The sequence below is a fragment of the Staurois parvus genome, unplaced genomic scaffold (assembly GCF_062004578.1).
Source record: "Staurois parvus isolate SC_StPar_1 unplaced genomic scaffold, SC_StPar_1.0 ptg001017l, whole genome shotgun sequence".
Lineage (NCBI taxonomy): Eukaryota > Metazoa > Chordata > Amphibia > Anura > Ranidae > Staurois > Staurois parvus.
The window spans coordinates 79891-93028 of NW_028318813.1; the positions used below are offsets into that span (position 1 = coordinate 79891).

The window sequence follows — 13138 nt, forward strand, 5'->3', positions numbered from 1 at the left end:
AAAATTCTAGGGACTGGTAAACTGCAATGTTTTAATTTTTTTAATTTTGGGTTTAGTCATGCTTCAACTGTAAGACATACAAACACATTAAGTGCCTTTGTAAAATGTGCTCTGAATTAACCAGTGGTCTCCAAACTGCAGCCCAGTGGCTAGATATGGCCCTTTGCTTGCTTTTATCCAGCCCTTGGGTCATTATTCCCCCACTGTCAGCAACAGTGAGGCATAGTTTCTGACACCAACGATGGGGCACTATACATCCCACTGACACCAATGATGGGGCACTATTCCTCCCACTGACACCAATGATGGGGCATTATTATTCCCACTAACACCAACAATGGGACATTATTTCTCCCACTGATACCAATGGTGGGGAACCATTCCTCCTATTGATATCAACGATGGGGACTATTACTCCCCCTAATACCAATGATGGGGCATTGTTTACTCCCACTGATTGCAGGACATTTTCTACTCCCACTGGCCATGTTTAAAGGACAGCTAACTGCCCTTTGTTTAGAAAGTTTGGAGACCCCTGGCGTAAACTGAGATCAAGCTTACCTTAAAGTAGCTGCATCTTCCAGAGAGATACAATAGTGCACTAAAGGTCCAGACTCACCTATAGCAAGTGAAGCTGCCATTGTGCATCTGCACTATAAACTAAATGGAAGGGCCATCTTCCATGGACATCAATGGTGAATCCTAGGCAAAAAAAAAAAAAAATCAATGATGTTAATTTAAAATGGTACATCATTTTAAGTCACCAAAAATCTGGTACTCAACATTTGGACATGAGTGGGGTTTTTATTGCTCAGGGAAAACCTAAATTTCGCTCTCCGCAGCAATGGCCTCAACCAGTCTATAACATTTATCTTTCACCTCCCCTAACCTTAACAATTACAGGGATTATACAAAATTATGGAAACACTACATGATTTGCAGGTGTGAAAGTGACGAAATGTTTCGCATTGAAAGCTGGAATGATGTAACATTCTTTTACTTCCACTGTGTGATGAGACACCTAGGTGGGAAGCCTTACTTTCATCAATCACTGGGTGCTCTGCCAGTAATATGGAGTCATGTCAGAGCTTACTAAGCTTCAAAGAGGGCAAATTGTTGGTGCCGCTTAGCTGGTGCCTCTGTGACTGAAGTTGCCAACTTATTTGCCGTGTCGTAAGGTGCAGTATCAAAGGTTATGGCGGCATATACAGTTTCTGGGGAAACGTCATCTAATGAGCATAAGCACGGCTGACATGGTCAACTGACCGAAAGAGACAAAAGGACATTGCGCAGGATTGTGACCCGGAATAAGAAAACAACTGCTGCAAAAGTGACTGCAGAGCTCAATCTCAGTCTTCACGTGCCCTGGTCCACAAACACTGTGTGGAGAGGGAACTCCATAAGCAAAACATATACAGTCGAGCTGCAATTGCCAAACCACTAGAAACCAATATTAATGCTTAGAAGAGGAGAGGGGCAACACCCATACTTCGTAGACTATCGATCAATGAAAGACTGTAATATGGTCCGGTGAAACGAGCTGCACACTGTTCCCAACCACCAGACATGTTTGTGTGGCGAACACCAACCCAAGCTACAACCAGGACTTGGCTTATGCCAACGGTAAAGCATTGTGGTGGCACAATCATGGTTTTGGAGGCCATATCTTAGCAAGTACCATCATCACCTTGAAAGGTAGAGTCACCGCTAGCGACTATGTCAAAGTTTGGCTGACCATGTGCACCTCATGGTGCAGACATTGTAAGACCCTGAGCCATGAGCGTCTCCATGAATATCACTGGAATAAACTATAGTATACTCGTTTCTACATTGGCTGTTATAATGTATAGGAGGTTCAGCAATCACAGACCTGAGCCCAAATTCCTGGTGCACATGGTCAGCCAAAATTTGACATAGTCGCTAGCGGTGACTCTACCTTTCAAGGTGATGCTGGCGCTTGCAGAATACTAAGATATGGCCTCCCAAACTATGATTGTGCCACCACAATGCTTTACCATTGGCATAAGACAAGTCCTGGTTGTAAGCTTGGGTTACAACTGCTGGGACCACCTCATTCCTTTAAACCGGAACACATATGAATGACCCGGGTTCTGAGGATAATTTAATGTAGATAAGGCACTAAGGGAGTTTAATTACCACCTTAACCAACCACAGAACCCGTGTCATTAATATGTGTTCGGTTTTAAAGGGATGAGGTGGCGACCCTATCTGGGAGTGCAGTCGTTGCTGAAGCTGGTGGCACCCCAGTCCTCCTAAATTTTAATTATCAGAACCTTGTTATAAAAATACATATGTATATTTGTGCCTTCCTTCTTGGTCCCTTCTGCCCTGCTGAGTGTTGAAACCCCCTCAATAAGTACCCACACATTGGGTCCTGTGCGCCTAATCCCCCTCAATAAGCACCCTACACGTTGGTTCCTGTGAACTTAATACCCCTCAATAAGCACCCCACGCATTGGGTCCTGTGTGCTTAATACCCCTCAATAGGCACCCCACACGTTGGGTCCTGTGCCCTTAATACCCTTCAGTAAGCACCCCACATGTTGGGTCCTGTGTGCTGAATCCTCCTTAATAAGCACCCCACACGTTGGGTTCTGTGAGCTGAATCCCCCTCAATAAGCTCCCCACACGTTGGGTCCTGTGCGCCTAATCTCCCTCAATAAGCACCCCACATGTTGGTTCCTGTACGTTTAATAACCCTCAATAAACACCCCACACGTTGGGTCGTTTGCGCTTATTACCCCACAATAAGCACCCTACATGTTGGGTCCTGTGTGCTTAATACCCCTCAGTAAGCACCCCACATGTTGGGTCCTGTGCGCTTAATACCCCTCAATAAACACCCCACATGTTGGGTCCTGTGTGCTGAATACCCCTCAATAAGCATCCTACATGCTGGGTCATATATGCTTAATACCCCTGAGTAAGCACCCCACACATTGGGTCCTGTATGGTTAATACCCCTCAGTAAGCAACCCACATGTTGGGTACTGTGCGCCTAATACCCTTCAGTAAGCACCCCACGCATTGGGTCCTGTGCGCTGAATCCCCCTCAATAAACACCGCACACATTGGGTCCTGTCTGCTTAATACCTCTCAGTAACCACTCCACACATTGGGTCCTGTGAGCGTAATACCACTCAGTAAGCACCCCACATGTGCACTTAATAATCCTCAATAAGCACCCCACACGTTGGGTCCTGTGTGCTTAATACCCCTCAATGAGCACCCCACACATTGGGTCCTGTGTGCTTAATACCCCTCAGTAAGCACCCCACATGTTGGGTCCTGTGTGCTTAATACCCCTCAATAAGTACTCCACACGTTGGGTCCTGTGCGCTTAATATCCCTCAGTACGCACCCCACATGTTGGATCCTGTGTGCTTAATACCCCTCAATAAGCACCCCACACATTGGGTCCTGTGTTCTCTTAGTTCATCACAATAAACTTGGCCTTAGATATATTTTGTGGATTTTTGTACATTTGGGGGTCATGGAGGAATAGAGGGATTCATAGAATAGAATTGTATTTTGAGGAACAACAGGACTTGTTTGCTCTCGTGTTTTGCTCTCTTACCTCTCTGAGATTTGACTGTCAGGATCTACAGAGTTTCCCAATGCTGTATATGAAGAGATGTTTTATGTGATTTATCCAGAAAAATAATTACCATCAGTCCCAGGTGCCGCAATTATTATAAATCGCAATGAAGCCAATTAGTGAGTGGTTTCCTTTCATCGGTGGAACACTAGCTAAATTAAATGAAAATGAATAAAAATATGCATTTGGAACCACTCTAGAGGCATCCAATAAGAATTGGTCCATTATTTAACACTGGGGTCTCCAAACTTTTTAAACAAGGGGCCAGTTTACTGTCCTTCAGACTTTAGGGGGCCGGACTGTGGCCAGTGTGAGGAGAAAATGTCCCAGCATCAGTGGGAGTAAACATTGCCCCACCATTGGTTTTAACAGGAGGAATAGTGGACCATTGTTGGTTTTAACAGGAGGAATAGTGGACCATTGTTGGTTTTAGCAGGAGGAATAGTGCCCCATCGATGGTGTCAGTGGGAAGAAGAGTGCCCCGTTAATGGTGCCAGTTGGAGGATGGTTCCTCATCATTGGTGTCAGTTGGAAAAATAGTGTCCCAAGGGCTGGATAGAGGCAAGTAAAGGGCCGCATCTGGCCCCAGGGCCACAGTTTGGAGACCACTGATTTAAACCATCAATTAGAAAAATTTAGATAAAATGAACACAAGTAATTCCCACTAAAGATGATTTTATATTATACAGACCATCAAATAAGCCTCCTATACAAGAATGTTTTCACCAAATGTTTTTAGACAGGAAACAAATTAGATCCGAATCAAAATTACTGTAAGTCCTTTTGGTATCAGGTTTATATTGTCCACTTATTTTTATTCCTTCAAATTTCCTTTGTCATAGTGGATCCTCCCCAATGTCCTGGGACCTCATCAAGGCCACACTTCATTTGGCCCAGATGCCTAGCAGTGCACTATTGAACCCTGTGGAGGACCCTAGGCAGTTGAAACCTTGGGGCCCACCTAGATGTTTCTGGACATTTCTTGTGTGTGAAATATAGTGGGATAATAATAAACTAAGTAGTGTGCACGTCGGCTGCTTCTCAGGATCTGGATCTGAACCTACAACCTCTGCTATATCCAACAGTGGTCCCTTCTGCTGAGCCACCTGAGATGCTATACAGCACACTGTTTGATCCTTTGGACCTTCTTGCTTTGGCCTTTGTTTTGGGTGAACCTTGAGCTTTTTGCTCCTGCCATCAACTTCCCATGAACTTGATTTAAGCCATGCCTTTGCACTTCCTGTTTGCCAGATTATTGTGCTCTTTTGTGTACCTGCAGCTGTCCTTATCTCCACTGTTATTTGTTACCAACTTTGACTTGACTTCAAGATCAAATCAATATTATTTTAATCAATTGTCATGGGGCTCTTAAACAGTGTGGGGCCTATTTGCCAATACCTACTCTGCTTATTTGGTAATCTGGCACTGATCCCTTGCTCGGAATACTCAAAAGAATCTGGATAAACTATGGTTCCTAAATCCCTTGTTTATGCTACTGATATGTTCTTCTAATCTTATATGAAGTTTTATACTTGTGCATCCCACATACTGGGGTCCGCATGGGTATTCTAACAGGTATGTTGCGTATTCTCTGCCTTTTGGCTAAGATCAAGTGCAAAATCTGTTCTTATCAGTGTCCAGTATGGGTGCTCCACCATCGTTCTGGCCTTTTGGCTGGTCTGTATAGTATCCCTGTGGGTATGATAGGGGTCCTGAGGGCCCTTCTCATGGGAAAGAAACAAAATTAAGCACCCAGTTGGTATGACTGGCTCTGAGGAAGAGGTACAACATCGAAAAGCATCAGTCACCAGCTATCTAGAGGTCTACAGTCCCCCAACAGACCACTTCCAGGGGTTTTGGACCACATTGCATCCTTTGTGACATGCTTTCCATTTGATTTGATTTTTCTTGTGAGTATTTTACTATTTATAATAAATGTAATTTTTAAAGGTAATGCACTAGGCCCGTGTGCCCTCTCTTTGTTTCTTATATACAGTTCTCTTTGTATTTCCCTGGTCCGTTGAGGGCAGCAAGGCTTGCATTCCTTTCATACTCGTGGGGATTTTGACATTGTGGAGTCCACTGTCCAGTGCAGGAGTACATGCATTCGGTTGCTTTATTCTTCTTTCCACACCCACTTGGTATGGTAGGGTCGGGAGTATTCCCCTGGTGTAGAGGGCTCTGAGTGGCCCAGCGCCTCCTGATTTGAGCACTGCTACCTTGCCTTACCCTGAGGTCAAAGGGAGGATGTGTGCCCCTTAAGTTTTCAGCCTTTTTTTACTAAGATCAAGTGTAATATCTGTGCTTGTCAGCTTTCAAGAAAGCTTTCTCCATTAAAACTAGGGTGTGGCATTCCAGGGGTGCCCATTGGGGTGCATCACGCCATTGGTGTTTCTTATGAACAAGGACACGTTGCTTCATGCTATACTTGCCCTTCACCTTTAGATGTGGCCTTCTGACCCACTAGGTAGTGCACATGGAAGCTTTATTTGTTGTCATGTGTTTGTCATTAGCACTTGCAATGCCTTTGTGTCTTTTTGTGTGTTTTTGCACAGAGATGGAGGGTGCAGGTCACTAGGGGGGGGGGACTGCGGCTGCCCTGATGTTGGGAGAAGGTTCTTTGGCCTTCAGGTGCCTCATCTTACCCCATCCGGAGGCATCTCTCTTCGGTAGGCTCGTCATCAAGTATTTGGTGGAGTAGGGTCCACCTGGCTTCGGCTTAGGTAGACCATGGTGTACCTTGCCTATGTCAGGAGTCTTGCACCTCGGGAGGTTCAGGATTAGAGGTCCTTTCTCTTCAGAGGATTGGTCATACTGTATCCTCTGTGCACTTTTTTTGTGTGCTGCAATTTCACGGTTCACTTTTTGTTCACAGGGGTTTTGACTAAGCACTGCACCGTGTGGCCGTAAGATTCCTTCCCTGGCTTAGAGGTCTCTTTTCAGGAGAGTCCCTAACCTAGTGCTCAGTGATCAGCTTTGGGCCTTTTAGCTGGTCGGACCTGTGTGTGCCTTGCCCCCCGTCAGGAGCACCGCAGGCTCAAAAAATATTTTGTTTATTTTATATTTTCTACCCATTATGTTTGGTTTAAAATTTGTAATTTTCCTATATGTGCTGGTGCCTTTCTATAAACAATTTGAGGTTTATAAACAGTAAGGGACCCAAAAATCCTCTCTTTGTAGGTAATATACTGCTGGAATAGCTTTCCTGATTTTTTTGTCCATGACCAAAGGACCATTAACAAAGATGGAGCTGGCTTCAGGAGCAAATCGGAAAGAAGATGTCTTGACGTCATACCATTTTTACATTTTAATATCACATCTCTTCTATCTGTAGTATCACCCGGCTTCTGTTTTTGTTACACTTTCAGGAGAATTTAAAGGTTGGGAGGGAATTTTTCACATATGAGCTGTCTAGACTGTTATGATATACACTATATTGCCAAAAGTATTGGGCCGCCTGCCCTTACACGCACATGAACTTTAATTGCATCCCAGTCTTAATCTGTAAGGTTCAGTATTGAGTTGGCCCCGCCCTTTGCAGCTATAACAACTTCATCTCTTCAGGGAAGGCCGTCCACAAGGTTTAGGAGGGTGTCTATGGGAAGGTCTGACCATTCTTCCAGAAGCACATTTGTGAGGTCAGACACTGATGTCGGATAAGAACGCTTGGATGCAGCTGCTCGGCCATGTAAACCCATTCCATGAAGCTCTCTACGCACTGTTGTTGGGCTCATCTGAAGGCCACACCAAGTTTGGAGGTCTTTAGCTATTGACTCTGCAGACAGTTGGCGACTTCTGCGCACTGTGCGCTTCAGCATGCGCTGACCCCGCTCTGTCATTTTACGTGGCCTACCACTTGGTGACTGAGTTGCTGTTGTTCCCAGTTGCTTCCACTTTGTTATAATCCCACTAACAGTTGAGCGTGGAATATTTAGTAGCCAAGAAATGTCACGGATGGACCTATTACACAGGTGGCCACCTATCACGGGCCCACGCTTGGAGTCACTGAGCTCCTGAGAGCGACCCATTCTTTCACCAATGTTTGTAGAAGCAGTCTGCATGCCTAGGGGCTTGACTGTATTCACCTATGGCCATGGAGGTGATGGGAACATCTGAATCAAATGATTTGGAGGGGTATCCCAATACATTTGCCAATATAGTGTATGTCAGGGCTTGACTCCTGCTACTTAAGGAGCAGCTCTTTTCTTTCAGTGCTCAGAAGCTGCTCTGCTGTCAGTTAATTACCAGCCACTCGTTGTCTCTACAGTGACTCACCTGGATACCATTACCTGCCTCAATAGTCCAGCCAGCACTTTTTGCTATTTTAGCAGCTTAGCTCATTTCCTCCTTGTCCTTCTGTGGTCTGAGATCTCCAGTGTGTTTCTGCCCGTGTTCCTGTATACAAGTCGGACTGGCTAACTTCTCTTCTGACTCCTGTTCCTGGTTTTTGCTCCTGGCTATGTTGACTTCTGTTTTCCTGACCCCGGCTCATCTGATTACCCGCTCTGGCATCCAAATCCTGACTATGTTTTTTACTACGTTCCTGAACTGTGTTATTTTAGCTATTTCATTAAAGGTGTGACTTTAACTGTACTTTCTGTTTCTGCCTGGTTTATGGTTCCTGACAACATATTACAAAGGCTTCTGTGATTGGGCAGGAGGAGGGGAGGGGCGGGCATTGCAGCTGTATCAACTCTACATTTGAAGGAGCTGAGACCGCAGTGGCTAGCATCAGAGCTCCAGAAGTTATCTTCCTGTAGCACAATAAACCTGTCAGAAGTAAATTTAAGAGAGAGAAGCCCATGAAGTGGCAGAAACTTTTTGGACTTAACTCATAGTATGACTGCACTTTTCACAAAGTTGCTAAATTCCTGTAGTTAAGCTTTAAAGTATATCTAAACCCAAGCAAAAAAAGTTATAATTGCAAGTTGCAACTTTGCGGTCGCTTGATGCGGTGGCTGCATTAGTTTTCTTCTTTTCATTATTTTTACCTAGTGATCATGCCAGGAACACACTTCTTGTCCGAAGGTGACAATGTTCATGCACTGCTTTGTGCTTGTATGAAACCAGCGTTGTCACTCTAGGAGGCTATCTTGATTTTTACATCGCCCCCTCTTTCAATTACCATTATATACAGTCATGGCCGAAATTGTTGGCACCCTTGATATTTTTCCTGAAAATCAAGTATTTCACACAAAAAAGGTATTGCATTAACACATGTTTTGCTATACACATGTTTATTCCCTTTGTATGTATTGGAACAAATATAAAACAGAGGCAGAAAAGCAAATATGACATAATGTCACACAAAACCCCAAAAATGGGCTGGACAAAAGTATTGGCACCCTTAACTTAATATTTGGTTGCACACCCTTTGGAAAACATAACTGAAATCAGTCGCTTCCTATAACCATCAATAAGCTTCTGACACCTCTCACCCGGAATTTTGGACCACTCTTCCTTTGCAAACAGCTCCAGGTCTCTCTTATTGGAAGGACACCTTTTCCCAACAGCAATTTTAAGATCTCTCCACAGGTGTTCAATGGGATTTAGATCTGGGCTCATTGCTGGCCACTTCAGAACTCTCCAGCGCTTCTTTGCCATCCATTTCTGAGTGCTTTTTGACGTATGTTTGGGGTCATTGTCCTGCTGGAAGACCCAGGATCTTGGACGCAAACCCAGCTTTCTGACACTGGGCCCTACAGTGCGACCCAAAATCCTTTGGTAATCCTCAGATTTCATGATGCCTTGCACACAGTCAAGGCACCCAGTGCCAGAGGCAGCAAAACAACCCCAAAACATCATTGAACCTCCACCATATTTTACCGTAGGTACTGTGTTTTGTTCTTTGTAGGCCTCATTCCGTTTTCGGTAAACAGTAGAATGATGTGCTTTACCGAAAAGCTCTATCTTGGTCTCATCTGTCCACAAGACGTTTTCCCAGAAGGCTTTTGGCTTACTCAAGTACATTTTGGCAAACTGTAGTCTTGCTTTTTTATGTCTCTGTGTCAGCAGTGGGGTCCTCCTGGGTCTCCTGCCATAGCGTTTCATTTCATTTAAATGTCGACGGATAGTTCGCGCTGACACTGATGCTCCCTGAGCCTGCAGGACAGCTTGAATGTCTTTGGAACATGTTTGGGGCTGCTTATCCACCATCCGGACTATTCTGCGTTGCAATCTTTCATCAATTTTCCTCATCCGTCCACGACCAGGGAGATTAGCTACAGTGCCATGGGTTGCAAACTTCTTGATAATGTTGCGCACTGTGGACAAAGGCAAATCTAGTTCTCTGGAGATGGACTTGTAACCTTGAGATTGTTGATATTTTGCCACAATTTTGGTTCTCAGGTCCTCAGACAGTTCTCGTCTCCTCTTTCTGTTGTCCATGCTTAGTGTGGCACAGACAGACACACAATGCAAAGGTTAAGTGAACGTCTCTCCTTTTTATCTGCTTTCAGGTGTGATTTCTATATTGCCCACACCTGTTACTTGCCCCAGGTGAGTTTACAGGAGCATCACATGCTTGTAACATTCTTATTTATCCGCAGTTGTGAAAGGGTGCCAATACTTTTGTCCAGCCCATTTTTGGAGGTTTGTGTGACATTATGTCGAATTTGCTTTCTTTCCTCCCTTTTTTTGTTTTGTCCCAATACACACAAAGGGAATAAACATGTGTATAGCAAAACATGTGTTAATGCAATACGTTTCGTGAGAAATACATGATTTCCTGGAGAAATATCAAGGGTGCCAACAATTTCGGCCATGACTGTAAGAGGGTGTTGTTTTGTGGATCACAGAAAAAAGCTGAAAAAGCTAACAAATTTTTCTGAGATTTTGGATAAACTCACAGGAAGTTATTATTATTATACAGTATTTATAAAGCGCCAACAGTTCGCTAAGCACTGTACATTACAATGGGAGACAGAACATGTGACAGTACAGTAACAATACAATGCGATACACGAGGGGTTTAAGGGTCCTGGTCCTTGGAGCTTACAATCTAGGAGGGAGGCGATAGTGGTACAGGAGGAGATAGCTGTGGGGCATGGAGTGGTAGGAAGAGTGGAGGAGGTCGGGAATTAGCAGGCGGTGGGGTAGGCTTCCCTGAAGAGGTGGGTTTTCAGGATGCGCCTAAAGGAGAGGAGAGTAGGTGATAGTCTGATGGATTGGGGTAGGGAGTTCCAGAGTATGGGTGACGCCCTGGAGAAGTCCTGGAGGCGGGCATGGGAGGAGGCGACTAGGGAACTAGAGAGAAGGAGGTCTTGTGAGGATCGGAGTGTGCGTGTTGGGTGGTACTTGGATATTAGGTCGGTGATGTAGTTTGGGGTAGTATGATGGACAGCTTTGTACGTCAGTGTTAGGATTTTGAATTTGATCCGTTGGGCAATCGGGAGCCAGTGGAGGGATTGGCAGAGGGGGGTGGCGGAAACGGAGCGGTTGGTAAGGTGGATGAGTCTGGCTGCCGTATTCAGGATGGACTGAAGCGGGGATAGCCAGCGGCGAGGCAGGCCAGTGAGGAGGGAGTTGCAGTAGTCGAGTCGTGATATGATGAGGGAGTGGATGAGCTGTTTAGTGGTTTCTGGGGTTAAGAACGTGCAGATTTTGGCGATGTTGTGGAGGTGGAGTCTGCATGAGTTTGTTAGTGATTGGACTTGGGGATGTTACAAGTGTGTTGGAATTCTGGCAGCGCACTCTGGGGGAACGAACACATGGCAAGCCCAGATGCAAATGTTAGTTGTTTTCTTACTCAGGCCTTTTGGCTAAGTTCAAATGTAGTATCAGTTCTTAACGGTTTTCATGAGGAAGAAGGCTGGCTCCCTTCGAAACATTAGTATTCCTCCTGATGTAATAAGGTGGGAATGGTGGGAGGGCCTGTTTCCTCCCGAGTTGATTCTGCCCTGGTGCACCAGGCTTGTCCCTGGTTGAAGGCAAGGCTGTCCCTAAGCACTTGGTATATGTGCCCCTGGAGTGGCAGTCCAGGGGTGCCAGAAATTCTCACAATGGGGGAGCTCACTTTGAGTTTATTATGGCACCAAGGCCACTGCACTAATGCATGCTTTCTTTACACCTGCCCTGGGCAGGGCCTTTTTGCTAGGATAGAGGAATATTTATACTGGCTGAAGAGCTCACCATTCTATTATACAGTGGCATGAAGCACTGACCCCTTTCCCTTTTTTTGTGTCCTTGTTTTTTTTTTTACTTTTGCACAACACTTTTGCTCTTTACTCACCTCAACTACAGTAGTAGGGTGTATGTCCTCGGACTTGTCCCGAAAATCTTGGTGGGGAATGGCCTTTTGGTCAGGTTCTCCCCCTCCTATGGAGTCTCCTTTTGGGGACGGGCCCACCTACTACTTGGTTAGGCTTGCTTTGGCAGGCCGCCCAATGAAAGGAGTACCCCAGTCCCTGTCAGGAGCCTTGCGCCCCAGGGAATCAGAGCCAGGGACAAATTGTGGCCATGTCTTTCCTTCAGAGGCATTAGAGTAAACCGTTTATTACAGTTACTGAAGTCACCTTTGATATACAGTATTTGTACATTGTAATCATATCCTTTTTAGGCACCTTTTCTCCAGAGTGAATAATTATAATCTATGAAATGGATCCTCATAGCTGAGGTCGTCTATCCCCCTTATTAATATTGTTGCCCTTCGCTGAACTCTTTTAAATTCAACACAGTAGATTTATCTCTGGAATGCATGAAAGTCATTTGCTAGCTTGGTTAGCTTGGCATTTCATGCCATTGCTAAGTCTGTGATCTATAAGCACCCCTAGATCCTTTTCCATCACTGACTCTCCCACGGGAGCCCCTCCTAATGTGAATTTTTGGCATCCAAGTGTATAAGTGCATCTCTGGAATGCATGAGAGTCATTTGCTAGCTTGGTTAGCTTGGCATTTCATGCCATTGCTAAGTCTGTGATCTATAAGCACCCCTAGATCCTTTTCCCTCACTGACTCTCCCAGGGGAGCCCCTCCTAATGTGTATTTTTGGCACCCAAGTGCATAACTGTACATTTCTCAATGTTGGACCTCATCTGCCAGGTAGCAGCCCAACCCTCTATTTTATCAAGGTCTTCCTGTAAACATGCTACATCCTGTGATGAAATTGTTTCCTGGCATAATTTGGTATCATCAGCAAACACCGAAATTGAGCTTCCTAATTCCAACCTCTGTATCATTCATAAACAAATTGAACAGCAATGGCCCCAACATAGAACCCTGGGGAACACCACTCACAACTTTAGATCATTCAGAGAATGAGTAATTTCTCACTTCTCTCTGGACCTGTTCATGTAATCTGATTCCTATTCATGTACATATGATTTCATCACCTCCAATAGATTTTTTTTTATAGATTAAATGTTCATGAGGTACAGTATCAACTGCCTTAGAAAAATCATGATGAACTACTTCCACTGGACTTCCACCATCCAATTTCTCACTTACTTCCTCATAGAATGGTAACAGGTGTGACAAGAACAATTTTTCATAAATCCATGCTGGTTGTCACTTTTGATCCCT

General features: G+C 44.8%; 1 pseudogene; it reads left to right on the forward strand.

The window, feature by feature from the left end:
• Positions 1 to 5201: 5201 nt before the first annotated feature.
• On the forward strand, positions 5202 to 5376 carry LOC149441169 (U2 spliceosomal RNA; annotated as a pseudogene).
• The last annotated feature ends 7762 nt before the right edge of the window (positions 5377 to 13138 follow it).